The sequence below is a fragment of the Rhipicephalus microplus genome, chromosome X, assembly GCF_043290135.1.
Source record: "Rhipicephalus microplus isolate Deutch F79 chromosome X, USDA_Rmic, whole genome shotgun sequence".
NCBI classification, from domain to species: Eukaryota; Metazoa; Arthropoda; class Arachnida; order Ixodida; family Ixodidae; genus Rhipicephalus; species Rhipicephalus microplus.
This window is the reverse complement of record NC_134710.1, coordinates 180,397,738-180,413,736: the sequence shown is the minus strand read 5'-3', so window position 1 is coordinate 180,413,736 and position 15,999 is coordinate 180,397,738. Positions and strand designations below refer to the sequence as shown.

At 42.3% G+C, this 15,999-nt stretch overlaps 10 non-coding genes across 10 annotated transcripts; all 10 read left to right on the top strand.

The window, feature by feature from the left end:
* The first annotated feature begins 380 nt into the window (after positions 1-380).
* Positions 381-453, top strand: TRNAT-CGU (transfer RNA threonine (anticodon CGU)). Its single transcript has one exon. It is a non-coding gene; the product is annotated as a tRNA-Thr (tRNA).
* A 385-nt stretch (positions 454-838) lies between these two features.
* TRNAT-CGU (transfer RNA threonine (anticodon CGU)) lies at positions 839-911 on the top strand. Its single transcript has one exon. It is a non-coding gene; the product is annotated as a tRNA-Thr (tRNA).
* Positions 912-1,296: 385 nt separating this feature from the next.
* On the top strand, positions 1,297-1,369 carry TRNAT-CGU (transfer RNA threonine (anticodon CGU)). The gene has a single exon. It is a non-coding gene; the product is annotated as a tRNA-Thr (tRNA).
* Positions 1,370-1,754: 385 nt separating this feature from the next.
* Positions 1,755-1,827, top strand: TRNAT-CGU (transfer RNA threonine (anticodon CGU)). Its single transcript has one exon. It is a non-coding gene; the product is annotated as a tRNA-Thr (tRNA).
* Positions 1,828-2,212: 385 nt separating this feature from the next.
* On the top strand, positions 2,213-2,285 carry TRNAT-CGU (transfer RNA threonine (anticodon CGU)). Its single transcript has one exon. It is a non-coding gene; the product is annotated as a tRNA-Thr (tRNA).
* Positions 2,286-2,670: 385 nt separating this feature from the next.
* Positions 2,671-2,743, top strand: TRNAT-CGU (transfer RNA threonine (anticodon CGU)). The gene has a single exon. It is a non-coding gene; the product is annotated as a tRNA-Thr (tRNA).
* Positions 2,744-3,128: 385 nt separating this feature from the next.
* On the top strand, positions 3,129-3,201 carry TRNAM-CAU (transfer RNA methionine (anticodon CAU)). The gene has a single exon. It is a non-coding gene; the product is annotated as a tRNA-Met (tRNA).
* Positions 3,202-3,586: 385 nt separating this feature from the next.
* TRNAT-CGU (transfer RNA threonine (anticodon CGU)) lies at positions 3,587-3,659 on the top strand. Its single transcript has one exon. It is a non-coding gene; the product is annotated as a tRNA-Thr (tRNA).
* Positions 3,660-4,044: 385 nt separating this feature from the next.
* Positions 4,045-4,117, top strand: TRNAT-CGU (transfer RNA threonine (anticodon CGU)). The gene has a single exon. It is a non-coding gene; the product is annotated as a tRNA-Thr (tRNA).
* Positions 4,118-4,502: 385 nt separating this feature from the next.
* Positions 4,503-4,575, top strand: TRNAT-CGU (transfer RNA threonine (anticodon CGU)). The gene has a single exon. It is a non-coding gene; the product is annotated as a tRNA-Thr (tRNA).
* The last annotated feature ends 11,424 nt before the right edge of the window (positions 4,576-15,999 follow it).

Below are 15,999 nucleotides of genomic sequence, written 5' to 3'. Positions count from 1 at the left end.
TTTTTTCATCCACTTTTCTTTCTTCTTATTTACATTCCATTAATGTTAATAACTTCCCCTGTACATTCCTTGGCGTTACTGTCTGTTATATCTCATTATTATTGTGTTAAAAACACGGAAAAACGAGCCCTTAGGTATACACTTCTTTCCCTTATTTCATTGAACGAGGGTCTCGTACTGGCAGACTTGGTGTGTTTAGGTTGTATAAGAGGGACAATTAATCAGCTGCCCGCTCATAATAAGTTCACGTGCTACGTGACGCCAAACATGCGCATAAGAGTGTTTTCACACTCGTTGTTTGGCTTATAGATGGCGCTGACTGTCGCTCCTACTTCTAAATTCACAGATAAAAACCCAAAAAAGTGGATGGAGGGAGTGCCGCTGTAATAGCTCAGTGGTTAGAGCATCGAACGCGTAATTCGAAGGTCGTAGGTTCGATTCCTGCTTACAGTTGGTAATTTTTTCATCCGCTTTTCTTTCTTCTTATTTACATTCCATTAATGTTAATAACTTCCCCTGTACATTCCTTGGCATTACTGTCTGTTATATCTCATTATTATTGTGTTAAAAACACGGAAAAACGAGCCCTTAGGTATACACTTCTTTCCCTTATTTCATTGAACGAGGGTCTCGTACTGGCAGACTTGGTGTGTTTAGGTTGTATAAGAGGGACAATTAATCAGCTGCCCGCTCATAATAAGTTCACGTGCTACGTGACGCCAAACATGCGCATAAGAGTGTTTTCACACTCGTTGTTTGGCTTATAGATGGCGCTGACTGTCGCTCCTACTTCTAAATTCACAGATAAAAACCCAAAAAAGTGGATGGAGGGAGTGCCGCTGTAATAGCTCAGTGGTTAGAGCATCGAACGCGTAATTCGAAGGTCGTAGGTTCGATTCCTGCTTACAGTTGGTAATTTTTTCATCCACTTTTCTTTCTTCTTATTTACATTCCATTAATGTTAATAACTTCCCCTGTACATTCCTTGGCATTACTGTCTGTTATATCTCATTATTATTGTGTTAAAAACACGGAAAAACGAGCCCTTAGGTATACACTTCTTTCCCTTATTTCATTGAACGAGGGTCTCGTACTGGCAGACTTGGTGTGTTTAGGTTGTATAAGAGGGACAATTAATCAGCTGCCCGCTCATAATAAGTTCACGTGCTACGTGACGCCAAACATGCGCATAAGAGTGTTTTCACACTCGTTGTTTGGCTTATAGATGGCGCTGACTGTCGCTCCTACTTCTAAATTCACAGATAAAAACCCAAAAAAGTGGATGGAGGGAGTGCCGCTGTAATAGCTCAGTGGTTAGAGCATCGAACGCGTAATTCGAAGGTCGTAGGTTCGATTCCTGCTTACAGTTGGTAATTTTTTCATCCACTTTTCTTTCTTCTTATTTACATTCCATTAATGTTAATAACTTCCCCTGTACATTCCTTGGCATTACTGTCTGTTATATCTCATTATTATTGTGTTAAAAACACGGAAAAACGAGCCCTTAGGTATACACTTCTTTCCCTTATTTCATTGAACGAGGGTCTCGTACTGGCAGACTTGGTGTGTTTAGGTTGTATAAGAGGGACAATTAATCAGCTGCCCGCTCATAATAAGTTCACGTGCTACGTGACGCCAAACATGCGCATAAGAGTGTTTTCACACTCGTTGTTTGGCTTATAGATGGCGCTGACTGTCGCTCCTACTTCTAAATTCACAGATAAAAACCCAAAAAAGTGGATGGAGGGAGTGCCGCTGTAATAGCTCAGTGGTTAGAGCATCGAACGCGTAATTCGAAGGTCGTAGGTTCGATTCCTGCTTACAGTTGGTAATTTTTTCATCCACTTTTCTTTCTTCTTATTTACATTCCATTAATGTTAATAATTTCCCCTGTACATTCCTTGGCATTACTGTCTGTTATATCGCATTATTATTGTGTTAAAAACACGGAAAAACGAGCCCTTAGGTATACACTTCTTTCCCTTATTTCATTGAACGAGGGTCTCGTACTGGCAGACTTGGTGTGTTTAGGTTGTATAAGAGGGACAATTAATCAGCTGCCCGCTCATAATAAGTTCACGTGCTACGTGACGCCAAACATGCGCATAAGAGTGTTTTCACACTCGTTGTTTGGCTTATAGATGGCGCTGACTGTCGCTCCTACTTCTAAATTCACAGATAAAAACCCAAAAAAGTGGATGGAGGGAGTGCCGCTGTAATAGCTCAGTGGTTAGAGCATCGAACGCGTAATTCGAAGGTCGTAGGTTCGATTCCTGCTTACAGTTGGTAATTTTTTCATCCACTTTTCTTTCTTCTTATTTACATTCCATTAATGTTAATAACTTCCCCTGTACATTCCTTGGCATTACTGTCTGTTATATCTCATTATTATTGTGTTAAAAACACGGAAAAACGAGCCCTTAGGTATACACTTCTTTCCCTTATTTCATTGAACGAGGGTCTCGTACTGGCAGACTTGGTGTGTTTAGGTTGTATAAGAGGGACAATTAATCAGCTGCCCGCTCATAATAAGTTCACGTGCTACGTGACGCCAAACATGCGCATAAGAGTGTTTTCACACTCGTTGTTTGGCTTATAGATGGCGCTGACTGTCGCTCCTACTTCTAAATTCACAGATAAAAACCCAAAAAAGTGGATGGAGGGAGTGCCGCTGTAATAGCTCAGTGGTTAGAGCATCGAACGCGTAATTCGAAGGTCGTAGGTTCGATTCCTGCTTACAGTTGGTAATTTTTTCATCCACTTTTCTTTCTTCTTATTTACATTCCATTAATGTTAATAACTTCCCCTGTACATTCCTTGGCATTACTGTCTGTTATATCTCATTATTATTGTGTTAAAAACACGGAAAAACGAGCCCTTAGGTATACACTTCTTTCCCTTATTTCATTGAACGAGGGTCTCGTACTGGCAGACTTGGTGTGTTTAGGTTGTATAAGAGGGACAATTAATCAGCTGCCCGCTCATAATAAGTTCACGTGCTACGTGACGCCAAACATGCGCATAAGAGTGTTTTCACACTCGTTGTTTGGCTTATAGATGGCGCTGACTGTCGCTCCTACTTCTAAATTCACAGATAAAAACCCAAAAAAGTGGATGGAGGGAGTGCCGCTGTAATAGCTCAGTGGTTAGAGCATCGAACGCATAATTCGAAGGTCGTAGGTTCGATTCCTGCTTACAGTTGGTAATTTTTTCATCCACTTTTCTTTCTTCTTATTTACATTCCATTAATGTTAATAACTTCCCCTGTACATTCCTTGGCATTACTGTCTGTTATATCTCATTATTATTGTGTTAAAAACACGGAAAAACGAGCCCTTAGGTATACACTTCTTTCCCTTATTTCATTGAACGAGGGTCTCGTACTGGCAGACTTGGTGTGTTTAGGTTGTATAAGAGGGACAATTAATCAGCTGCCCGCTCATAATAAGTTCACGTGCTACGTGACGCCAAACATGCGCATAAGAGTGTTTTCACACTCGTTGTTTGGCTTATAGATGGCGCTGACTGTCGCTCCTACTTCTAAATTCACAGATAAAAACCCAAAAAAGTGGATGGAGGGACTGCCGCTGTAATAGCTCAGTGGTTAGAGCATCGAACGCGTAATTCGAAGGTCGTAGGTTCGATTCCTGCTTACAGTTGGTAATTTTTTCATCCACTTTTCTTTCTTCTTATTTACATTCCATTAATGTTAATAACTTCCCCTGTACATTCCTTGGCATTACTGTCTGTTATATCTCATTATTATTGTGTTAAAAACACGGAAAAACGAGCCCTTAGGTATACACTTCTTTCCCTTATTTCATTGAACGAGGGTCTCGTACTGGCAGACTTGGTGTGTTTAGGTTGTATAAGAGGGACAATTAATCAGCTGCCCGCTCATAATAAGTTCACGTGCTACGTGACGCCAAACATGCGCATAAGAGTGTTTTCACACTCGTTGTTTGGCTTATAGATGGCGCTGACTGTCGCTCCTACTTCTAAATTCACAGATAAAAACCCAAAAAAGTGGATGGAGGGAGTGCCGCTGTAATAGCTCAGTGGTTAGAGCATCGAACGCGTAATTCGAAGGTCGTAGGTTCGATTCCTGCTTACAGTTGGTAATTTTTTCATCCACTTTTCTTTCTTCTTATTTACATTCCATTAATGTTAATAACTTCCCCTGTACATTCCTTGGCATTACTGTCTGTTATATCTCATTATTATTGTGTTAAAAACACGGAAAAACGAGCCCTTAGGTATACACTTCTTTCCCTTATTTCATTGAACGAGGGTCTCGTACTGGCAGACTTGGTGTGTTTAGGTTGTATAAGAGGGACAATTAATCAGCTGCCCGCTCATAATAAGTTCACGTGCTACGTGACGCCAAACATGCGCATAAGAGTGTTTTCACACTCGTTGTTTGGCTTATAGATGGCGCTGACTGTCGCTCCTACTTCTAAATTCACAGATAAAAACCCAAAAAAGTGGATGGAGGGAGTGCCGCTGTAATAGCTCAGTGGTTAGAGCATCGAACGCGTAATTCGAAGGTCGTAGGTTCGATTCCTGCTTACAGTTGGTAATTTTTTCATCCACTTTTCTTTCTTCTTATTTACATTCCATTAATGTTAATAACTTCCCCTGTACATTCCTTGGCATTACTGTCTGTTATATCTCATTATTATTGTGTTAAAAACACGGAAAAACGAGCCCTTAGGTATACACTTCTTTCCCTTATATATATATATATATATATATATATATATATATATATATATATATATATATATATATACATGTGCGCCCACTGGGTTTCATGATGCTACTGTCTTTTTGCTGTATCCCTGTGTGTTTTATGTATTGATAAGAAGTGTCCTATTTTCCGCGGGCTGTTTAAAGAAGAGCGTGGAGCACGAAGCGGTAGTATTCATTTTAAGACTATTTAATGTAACGCCTGTCTTTGCTACCAGCGAGAATTTGGGGCACCTGTTCGACAAATAAAATGGCTGCCTCCCAGAACGTCTTCTGGTTTATGGTGCACTATAGTCACAAGACTACGTGACAATATATCACTTCAGAAACCTATTGAATCTTTCCACCAAGTGGTTAGCTTGCGGGTAGTACACAAATGAGTTGCATTGTGTTATTTCGCGTTCTGTGAGATATTCGCCCAAGCATGCTGTAGAAAACTGTGGTCCTTGATCGAATACAATACCACGTGAGTGTCCTTCTCGTGCAAAACGTTCAAGTAAAAACTTGTTCACAATAGACGTAGAAGCATCTCGCACGAAAGTCCCTTCAGGTCACTGGCTCTAATGGTCAATAACAGTAATAGCAAAATGGCAGTCATCCGAAGCTTGCGTGAAAGGTCCCACGATGTCGACGGCAATTTTTTCCCGTGCTGTGCCAGGAAACGGGATAGGTTGCAGTGGTGCTGCAAAGTTACATGCGGACTAGTCACAAGACTGGCAAATCACTCATGGGCGCACCAGTTTTTCAATGTGGCTGTCCATGCATAGTCAACAATACGACTCTCTCAGGCAAGCTTTGGTACGACTAATGCCTTGGTTTGACTCGTGGGCCAGATCCATAAGGCGACTTGTCAAACTCACAGGCGCAATGATCCTATGAACCTGGCAGAGAAAGCTACTTACGACAGAGAGTTCAGCTTTCACGTCAAACTAAGGTATCAACTGTTTTGACAAGGATTTGTTGTCAGGCCAGAAAGTAGTCGCGAAGTGCTCAACTTCACAGGCAACCTCATCATTAGCAATTGCTTTTTGAAGTTTTTGCATTGTAACTACTTGAGACAACAGACATAGATTTTTCTTCTGTTGCAGCGCGGATTAAACTCTGAACGGGCAGCCTGGAGATAGCGTTAGCCACTATGTTTTCACTACCTGTATTCGACAGTACATTTAGGACAGCAACAGGACGACCAGTGGGCTATCCTTAATGGTCGGTGACCGATGCCTTTAGTTGAAAGGAGCGTAGCCAACGCCACGTGATCCGTTCGTAAGATAGATAAACGTGCCAGTGTTCGCGTGCCCAGAGCCCGGCAAGGGCCCCACGCTCGCTCACTGAGTACTTCTTTTCATGCGGTTTAAGTGTGCGTGAGGCGAAAGTTTTGCAGTTATGTTCCGTTGTCCTGCTGAAGCACAGCATCTAAGTCATATCTTGAGGCATCAGTTGTAAAGTATACAGGTAAATGAGGATAAAGAAGATGGAGAACTTTGCGAGATGTCTATAGAGAGATTTCAAACGCTCCAAACTGGTTTTTACTATAAGGTATTCCAAATGAAAGGTGAATTTTCCCGTAGCAATGCCAGATGGCTTGACAACACCCGAAAAATAAGGAATGAGCATGCAGTAGAAGCCTGCAAGTCCTAATAGCAAGAGCAGCTTGTTGATAATGGTAAGTGATGGTGCGTGGGTTATTGATATGGCATCAATGGAAGTAATCCTTTGGCGTTCGCGACAAGACCTAAGAGAAGTCAACTCTGCCACATCAAAAATGTATTTGTTTTTGAGGCAGAGTCCAGCATGAGAAAGACGTTTCAAAACAGTGGCTCTAATTACCCAAATTGTCCTCCCGGGAGCGTTCATACAGAATGATGTGATCAATCCTAAATAGGACACATGTGCGCCCTTTCAAGATCATATATGCATCATTTTCTGAAACACTGTGGGCACCCATGCCAGTTCGAAGCAAACTCTTTTGAAGAGAAATGGTCCGTCATGCGTTATGAACGTGGTGAAATGACGGTATCTGGACTGAAGGGTAACAAGGTAAATCTAGCTTCCAGAAACGCTGATCCACAGCAAACCTGTTCAGGAGTCCCTCAGTTTTTGGCAAATGAATACTGTCCCCTACAACAGCTTTATTTGACTCCCACAAGCGAACGCACATGTGAATAGAACCATCTTTTTTTCTGACTATGACAATAGGCAAGACCTACTCTGAAGAATCGGCGCCCTCAATAATGTCCTTAGCTTCTCATTTCTGTGTTTCTGCCTTGACTTGCTCGCGAATGACAAGTGGTAGACGTTTAAGCTTGCGGGACATTGGTTATACAGACGTGCGACCTCTACCATAGTGAGTGAGACTTTTCACAGTTCCCATCTATTTTGCAAATGGGTTCTCAAACTCGGAACGTAATTTTGGAGGTAACACCGTTGTTTCTTGTGTCGTTAGAAGACACCTTAACGGTGACCCTTGAATCTTCATATCCTGAGCCGCGATGCCGTTTAAATCAAGAATTGTTGCTCTTCCAGGCAAAACGTATCGTGGGAGAGAAGAAAACTTTTATGGAATAATGCCGCAGCATTGAAACATCCTCGCATAGAAATTGATGACTTAAAACAATCGAGAAGTGGGATGGACGTAGACTACAGTGGATAAACTTTAGAAAAATGGCGCTGGTTAAGTTCTTCGGCCAGAATCGAAACCGATGATAATGTATCGATCAAGAGTGGCACAGAAATATCTTCGATTTCTTACGCTGTGAAAATCCCCTTCTTGCGCCTCCAAATCTAACAGACACTTAAATGGTCATCTGCACCAGCTGTATACCGCTACCTTCCACTACATGCTGAACAGTTTTTTTTTTCAAACTTCAGCAATGACTCGCATACATTTTGAAAATGACCAATTTTCCCAAACATTCAAGAATTCTGTGCATTTTCCTTGCAACGGAACCTATTTGCAAAGTACGCGGTAGAGCCACAAGGACAACAATTTTTGCTTTTTCTGAGATCTACGACTTTGACTTTGCATGTTATAGCAAGTGCATGTGCTACATTGCCTTTATCTGTGATTTTAAGCATATTATTAATTTGGGCAAGCTTTCTTGCTTCATTAGCCACTTGGTCATGCTGTTTCGCAATGATGAGAGCCCTAGAGATCTTGAGAGACTCTTCAAGCAGAAGATGTTCACGTAAATATCCACTTGTCCCATCTTTGTCGGCAAAATTTGTTACATCACGCATGACAACGATCACAGCACAAACGAAGACATCACTGTTTATTCCATCTTGTTTCTCCCATCTGCGGCAGCAGCCAAGCACGGGCCATTGCATAGTGCCATATATAGTTGCTAGCGACGCCTTATTATACAGGAACTATTTTGACAGAACTTGAAGCGATAGTCACCCTCGTCCACTGACAACCATATCCAGTCAGCTGGGGTAACCACCTCCTTCACCGGCTCATTACCTGGTCGACTGACGGTCATTCTTCATTTCTGGTGATGAGAACAGTGAAAGGGAAACCAAAGATTAACTACAAAGACATCGGAGGCGAAACAAATTGTGTCTGAATGCGTTGTGGGAGAGGTGGCGCAAGGAATAATTTTACAACGGCTATCAGCTCTCAACGTCGATGGTACATCTTGTAGTGAAGCAGAAGTAGGAGACGGGGTACTGATCAAGAACGGGAAATCTCCGAGGCTCTTGTGGGATCTGGCCATAAATTAAGAGACATTCCCGGGTCATGACAATCGAAGTCCTCTGTTTTTCTTAAGAAAACAAAATGGCAAAAAGTACGTAGGTACCTCTTCCGCTTGGAAGCTTCAAGCTAAACACTTGGTCGGTGGAGAGATGTTGGAAGTTGAGAGCGACAAATAAAAAGACAAATTTCGCGGGTCTCCTGCCACGTGCCTTTTCTTCTTTAGAGGTTTTGCTGTTCTGATAAACACCGTCATGGTGTAGACGGGTCTTCGACTACCTCCGTTTTTTGAAACTCTTGTACTCAATACAGAATCGAGCAAAAAAAATACAGCGTCGTAATTTGGTTAAAGTAAATTTGAGCTATGGTATTCGTTGATCTGTCCATTAGGTCACGTTCTATGTTACAAGATGCATTCACATTCATGGGTTGCTGTCATAGACAATGCCGCATACAAAGCTGGTGCACGCATGTTTCTCGTGTTTTTCTTGTTTCAACGCGGCAGTGTTAAAGAGCCTGTTCAGCAGAAATGACGACATATGCAGCGTGTATTGTGAGCAAAAAAGCATTTTATTGTCCATGACCGTAACAACGAGAAATATGTAAATAAAATAAATAATAAAAACTTTTCGGGTCCCATTGAAGACCGAACCAGGCTGACTGCGTGGCAGGCAGGTGTTTTTCGAAGAGCCGGGAAACTGCTCCTGAAAAGCAATGTGAATGTCATGCAGGGGGAAGGGTCTCCGTAGACTGCGTGGCAGGAGCGTATCATCGCGCCAGGTGTCCACAAGTGTTAATCGAGCAAAGAGTTTGAACCAAAACTTTTAGAGGCACACTCATTACAAATTGCTCAGATATATTTAGTGATATTCAGCAGCAGAACCATAAGCCTTGCGAACAGCTGCGTAAGTTCGCGTGTTGCCCTCTACGGCCACGTAAAGGGCCCTTTGCTGATTCGCAAACGGAATAATTATGGGGTAGCTGGAGTAACATAGTTACTTGCAGTGGGCATTTAATGACGCTTTAAAGCGGCCCATGTTACGCGCACAGTCACTCGTTCTCTGACGGCACGGTTGAGACACGCACAGAGAACCAAAGCAGGCTAGCAGTTCAAAAGGCGACGGGCACGAGGCCTCATTGCACTACCGCGATCTGTTAATAAAGCCGAAGCTCAAGCGTGCTCCAATTTTTTCGCTGCTGACTTTGTGTGTGATATATTGACCAGCGCAACGCTACATGAAAATAAAGCTGCACAACTAAGCCCATTGAATATCTGTTAGCTTTTTTCCAAACGTGACGTGGTGCGCATTTGTATACACCTAATGTAAACTTGTCCAATAAAAATTCAATTGAGAATATACCACTCTGTTAATTCCACAGTATTTCTCATTTTTTACGTGACTTTCAATAATGCCTTCTTGGCGAAGTATAGCCGGGTGGGTCTTCATGCTGAAAACACCCCACCAGCGTATTTACTTTTTTCTCGAGTCATTGTGCCAGATCAATATTTTTTAGACATTGTAGTCAGCGCTATGCTAAAAGAGGCGTAGCAAAATCAATGATCACTTCTTAACCCATTTAACTGCGTTGTGCATGAAAACTTCATTGAGTTGAAGTTTTTAGAACATTTTCTTATTATATCTAAAAAGCTATCTTCGTCATCCTGTTACGGAATAGTCACCATTCGCGGCGTGTCTGTGGCTGTGATGATGATGCTACTTGGATAAAAAATATGGAAAGGTTTTGTCGGTGCTATTCTGCAAAAATGCGCTGAAAAAAAAGAACAAATTTAGAACACATTTAAGGGCACTTCACATGAACGTTTTAGGTCGTGGGACTAAAGCCCTTCTGCGGCGGCTGCATTTTCGATGGAGGTGACAATGCTGTAGGTCCGTGTGCTCAGATTTAGGTGCACGTTAATGAACTCCAGATTGTTAAAATTTTATAAGCCCTTCATTATGGCGTCTCTCATAATAATATGGTGGTGTTGGGACGTTAAACCCTGCATATCACCATATCATCATGAATGATTCATCACACTGAAAACTTGCGACATGCACTAATTGTATCTCGCAAGTTTTTTTCGTTGTCCTGTTACGGCACGGTGCAGATTGGTGGTGTGTTTCTGGTTATCTGCATTGTGTTGTGCTTCATCTTAGCTTAGTGTCAGAAAAATGCAGAATGGTGTTTTTTTTCAAACCTGAGCGGTTCATTTTAGGTGCAAAAAGAAATGAAGAACATATGCGACATTCACTAGCCGTCATTCAAGGTTCTGCAGCGACACTCTATCACGTCCTTGAATTGAACTACGGAGGCGAGGTGGCGTCATGATCGACAGACTATGGCACTGTTATTACTTTGCTTATGTCATAGCATTTCATCGCCACGATCTCATTGAGGAAGAAGAAAAAGAAGAAGAGCATGGAATCTGTGGCACACACCCACACTAGTGACTAGCCAATAACCGGCTAATTCTAACGAAATAATGTTAATTTGTCAGCTCACGTGTGTTATTCAATGAGAGGAATCAAGAAAAAAAGTATGAGAAATGAAAAATTAGAGATAACGAATATAGAAAATGAAACAGATAATTTCAGCAACAACCATAAAAAATGAATGAATAAAAAAATGGCGACAAGTAATTTAGGAGTAATATATCTTCTACAGACTGAATCTCGTTGAAGTTTAATAAAGTCCTGCAAGGCATCGACAAACTTCCGGTAATTGAATCCTCGGGGCAAAGCCTTGAAAGAAAGTACATTTGGAGTGTTCAATCTTACGAGACAGAAGACGGCATCTGATGTAATTTTGCGAAATGTGGCACTTCTTTTTTACATTATATAAAATAATAACGTGTATCTCAGGGACTCCACAAAACAAGCAATCAGGGGAAGCAGCAAGACCAGCTTTGTGTAAATAAAAATTAACATATAGGTTTACCACCACAGCCTAGTGATTGCGACTGCAACTGCACGCGTGTGACGTATTTTACTTTTCCAGCAATGATTTAGATCCGGGCGAAATTCCAGTGTGTTCATTATGAACGGCAAAGAAAAGTTTTCTAACATGGTTTCCCTCCTAATGCTAGTAATATGTGAATATTCAGAGCATTTAACGATTATTTAGCTGAGCTACTGTTAATAATCAAATTAATTCTTCTTCTTTCAAGCTGTTTGCAATATTACACGTTCACGTTCTGGCGCACACGCTGAATTTTGTCCTCCATAGAAGGCTTTTAGAACGGCGCTGTCAGAATATGTATCGCCAGCTGACATCGACACCACAGCGAAAGGCGAAGAATTGTCATGACAGCAAGAAAGAAAAAGGGCTCAGCCCTGATATGGCTTCGAGGAACGAGCCACATCGTTCAAGGTGTTCTCCTCCAAACAGAAGCCAGAAGTCTTCTTTGGACGAGTCTTGCGAACGCATGGACACGTCGACCGGCTCACAGCAAGGCATTCCCCAACTGGGACCCTTCAGTGATCTTCCTGAAGTAACAGAACAGAGCCGAAGCCCAAGCCCATCATGGGTCTCTCCTGAAGTGGAGTCTTTCGTCAAAGAAATTGTCTCCGACGTGGACGACGTCGACGTGCTGGAAGACCAGAAGCTACAGCCGGAAGTAGAACCTGTTCCTCTGGGAGATATCGGAGATTCTTCGATTTTTGAAACGGAAAGCTCCCATGACCACCTCTGAGCTGTCGAGATTCACAGGTAGGATTCACAGCGTTAGTTAAAGGGGGTGTTGGTCACTGGTTGCTCCTTTTTGAGCGATGATAGCGGCTAACTTTACATTCTCCTAAAGCGTAACTATCACCCGAAAGTTAGTGCATAATTGCCGAAGTCATTGTCAACCACCTTGACAAGAATGATCTCAGTGTCATCAGTAGCAAGGAGTATGGTCTAGCTTGTCAATCGTAGATTATTTAGCAGGACTAACGGATGCCATATGTAATGAACGTCATAGAGAAGGTCGAATACATTATATTTGTCTTTATAAATGTCGCGTTGTTGTCCCGCATTCTGGCTCTTTGCTTATGGTCTGCATATAAATACCATCTACCAAATTCGACGATATTGTGATTAAGGGGAGCAAATCATGAATATGAATTGCTGCTCCTCTGGCAGATTGTATGTTTTTTGTTTCTGGAGTATCGCGAGAGTTGGTTGGGGCACTCGTAACATTTTTAATTTCCATCAATGAAATACAATGCTGTGTTCAGCAAACGTAATGGTACAGACAGCCTTATTTTCACAGGGCTGCGTAACATATTAGTCAGTACTTAAGCTTGCAGATAGGCATACGTTAAACATATATAAATTCTATTCAGCAATGGTACTACGCATGATCTATAAGGTCAAACGCAGTAAAACAAGGTACGTTTCTTAACTACGAAAAAAATACTTTGTTCACTTGATATACACACAAGAGGATCCCATAAAGCAGACATTCGGGCATTAAATGCTTGTATATAGGAATGGCGTTCGAAAAGAACGTGAGCTGCTAAACCAGCGTAATTAAATTTATGGAAACGCCCAAGGTAAACTCACTATAGAGAAGAAAGCCGCGCACAGTGCCAGCGCTTTCTAAATTGAAAGCTTACGAAAGACTATCCTCCAAATCAAACAGGCATCTTTCTTGTTCAAAGAGATGTAAACAAATATTGATGTTTTATTCTCACCAGGTGTCAACCTCGCCTGACAAGTTTGTGTTGAACTTTGGTTTACCAATCTTTAGTGAGACCTGCTACAGAGTAGACTGCTGTAATTTGGAGCCGGCACTTTAGAGAGTCCATTGAAGTGAAGGAGTACAAATGTTAACGGTTCATTTTGTGACTTCAGATTCTTCAAGACGGAGCAGAATTAGGGAGTTCACTATACATGCACCCGCCAATCGTGGACTTCAAGATAAATTGATGAGCCTAGCTACACATAATACAATAACAAATGTTGAGATTTTACGTGCGCAAAGCACCAAAAGATTATGAGGGTGACTGTAGTAGAGGGCTCCCGGAATTTCGATTTGCTAGAATTTTAACGCCCACCTATATATAAGAACATGAGCACTTTCACCTCCATTGGAAATGCTGCTTCGCGGTAGCATCGAACAAGCAACCTTGGGGTGAGCAGCAGAAAACCAAAACTGGATACCACTAAGGCGGACCTGTACGTCCTCAGGAGGCATTCACTTCAACCGCGTCACAGTAAAGTGGTGGAAGAAACCACAGGTCGTGTAAACTCACGCAAGCATTACTTTTTTTCAGGTGTCACCTTGCATTGGAGAAATCTACCTAAAAAAGCCGTTCGCCTCACGTCAGCTGAGTCCTTCACTAATAAACATTGTTGTTTATTCTGCTGTCCCGACGTAAACATATCACGCATTATGCGGTTTCCATGCAATAAAATTTTACAAGCATGCTTTTACTAGGCTGTTCGTGCTTGGGAGGAGAAGGGGGTGAGAGGGGGCAAGTGCTGCGTGCTGAAATTCTTTGCGGGATGTTTTTGTGAACAGCACAAAGTAGCGGTACGTGCCTTAATCAGAAACGTTCAGCCCCGCCATCATCTTATTCGAACTCACCTGGCACTGATGTACGTTCGTGCTAGGCGTGTGGCCCGCCTTTCTCTTCGGTCCCAAGTCAACGAATTCGTTGACTTGGGACACTTAAGTGTTTGACAAAACATTACTCGAAAAGAGGGCACCACTGTATTGTCTATATAGTTTGCATTGACGTCACCAGGGCCGTGTGACATCACAGGGGCCGAGTGCTGGGCGCGAGCTTGAAAACTATCCCAAAGGTTCCTAAATGACCGACTCGTCATTTAAAACGACACGACGAACGACTACGAGTGCTACCAGCGTGACGCGGTTTCGTGCTGAGTTCGAGCGATGCCGACATGTTCAGCTTATTCCGGCCGGCTATGCTTGCGCCGGTCCTGAGTGGGATTGTCAGCCGATTGAAAACATAGTACATACTTCCGCAGCATGTCAGTGTTCCTGTGCTTTGATCTGTAATTTTTACTGCTATAAACAAGTGCAAACAGGCTTCGGAGATTCGAAGCTTTGAGCGTGAGCCTTCGCCTACCACGAAGTCAATTCAAAGCGGTGTCGTCTGGATTCAGAGTAGGCCTCTACCGTCAAGTTCGTATCAAGCAGCTCATGTGCTGTTGAAAAAAATTGAGGATAGTTTCCGTCGCAACGTGGGTACTATATACGATGCCCGAAACATCGCGTAGTACCTACGGAGGAGCACTATGTTTGTTTTCAACATCGGTATTTATCATCGCTGAAAGCGAACCTCGCTCTAGCCAGTACACTTCGGTGAATTGAAAATCTACGTACTTACATAAGCGTATTTTCGGATTGTATGTACTGAGCTGAAACATTCGTTAGCTTCGGTGCAAATTGTTTGCGTCTGTTGCCAAGCTAACAACAAGCGTACGATGGTTGGTATCAGTGTGATGTAATTTCGTGCAGGGTACCAGTAACGCTGACACATTCAGCTGTCAGTGGTCTCATTTCCACTCATGTACAAGACAGAAACTTGAACGTCCGTTGCTGTAGTGATCGAAAAAGAAAGTTGCATGTTTCAGTGAAGTGAAATGAACTTTATTTGGTCCTTGAGAACTGTTCAGACACCCCCCAAGAGGGGTCCGCCGAGTTGCTGGCCGTGTCCACGCCGTTGCATGTTTAAGTGCTGCTCGTGTTGCTTACTATTTAACTTCTTGATTAGCTTTCTGATTCCCGGCCACGCTGGGTAGCACGTACGTTGTTTGGCAGGATTCTAACACATACCATCCTTGTAGTTCATTCTGATACTAATACCTAGGCAAACAATGGCACTTCTCCAATATTTTGCAGATTACTATAATATAACACGCGTTCTGTTTACAGCCAGAAAGATAATTAGCTGAAAACCTTGTAAGTGAGAAGCACCTGATTTGAAATCAGCTGCATGATTACACGATAGTAGAAAAAGAAGGTCACCACTTGTGCGCAGAGTATGAATCAAGGTGCACTAGTACTGTACTGCACGTTGTTTAGAAGAAATGCAAAAAGTGCCTCGTGACCTATGAGACCGTTCAGAACTGTGCATGCATTTATCTGTTCCTCCAGACTGTAGTGAGTTGAAGACATTATTAGATGGTTTTGAACATTGAATCTTTGTATGTGTTTGCAAGGACTCCTTCACTTATGTTCAGTTTTTCAGTATGCGCATTACATGGACTATATACGATCGGATAGGAACTTCTTGGGCAATTTCAGATCAGTTTCTATTATGCGCATTAACTTGGGCTATATACGATCAGATAGGAACTTCTTGGGCTTTCCTGCAGCAAAGATGGTGGTGATGCATGAAATTTATGCGTCACAAGTTTCATTCTTGTGAGGAAACGCCCAGACATACCGCGCAGCGTGGTCGATCGCCAAGTGAATAAATTTCTTTGTCGATCGTATCCTGAAAAGCCACCTATAGTGTCCATTGCTAAAGAAATCAAAGGGATGTTCTGCAGGTGGTAGTGACTCGAGAGATCTAAATCCATTGGTTTTCGGCTTCTTG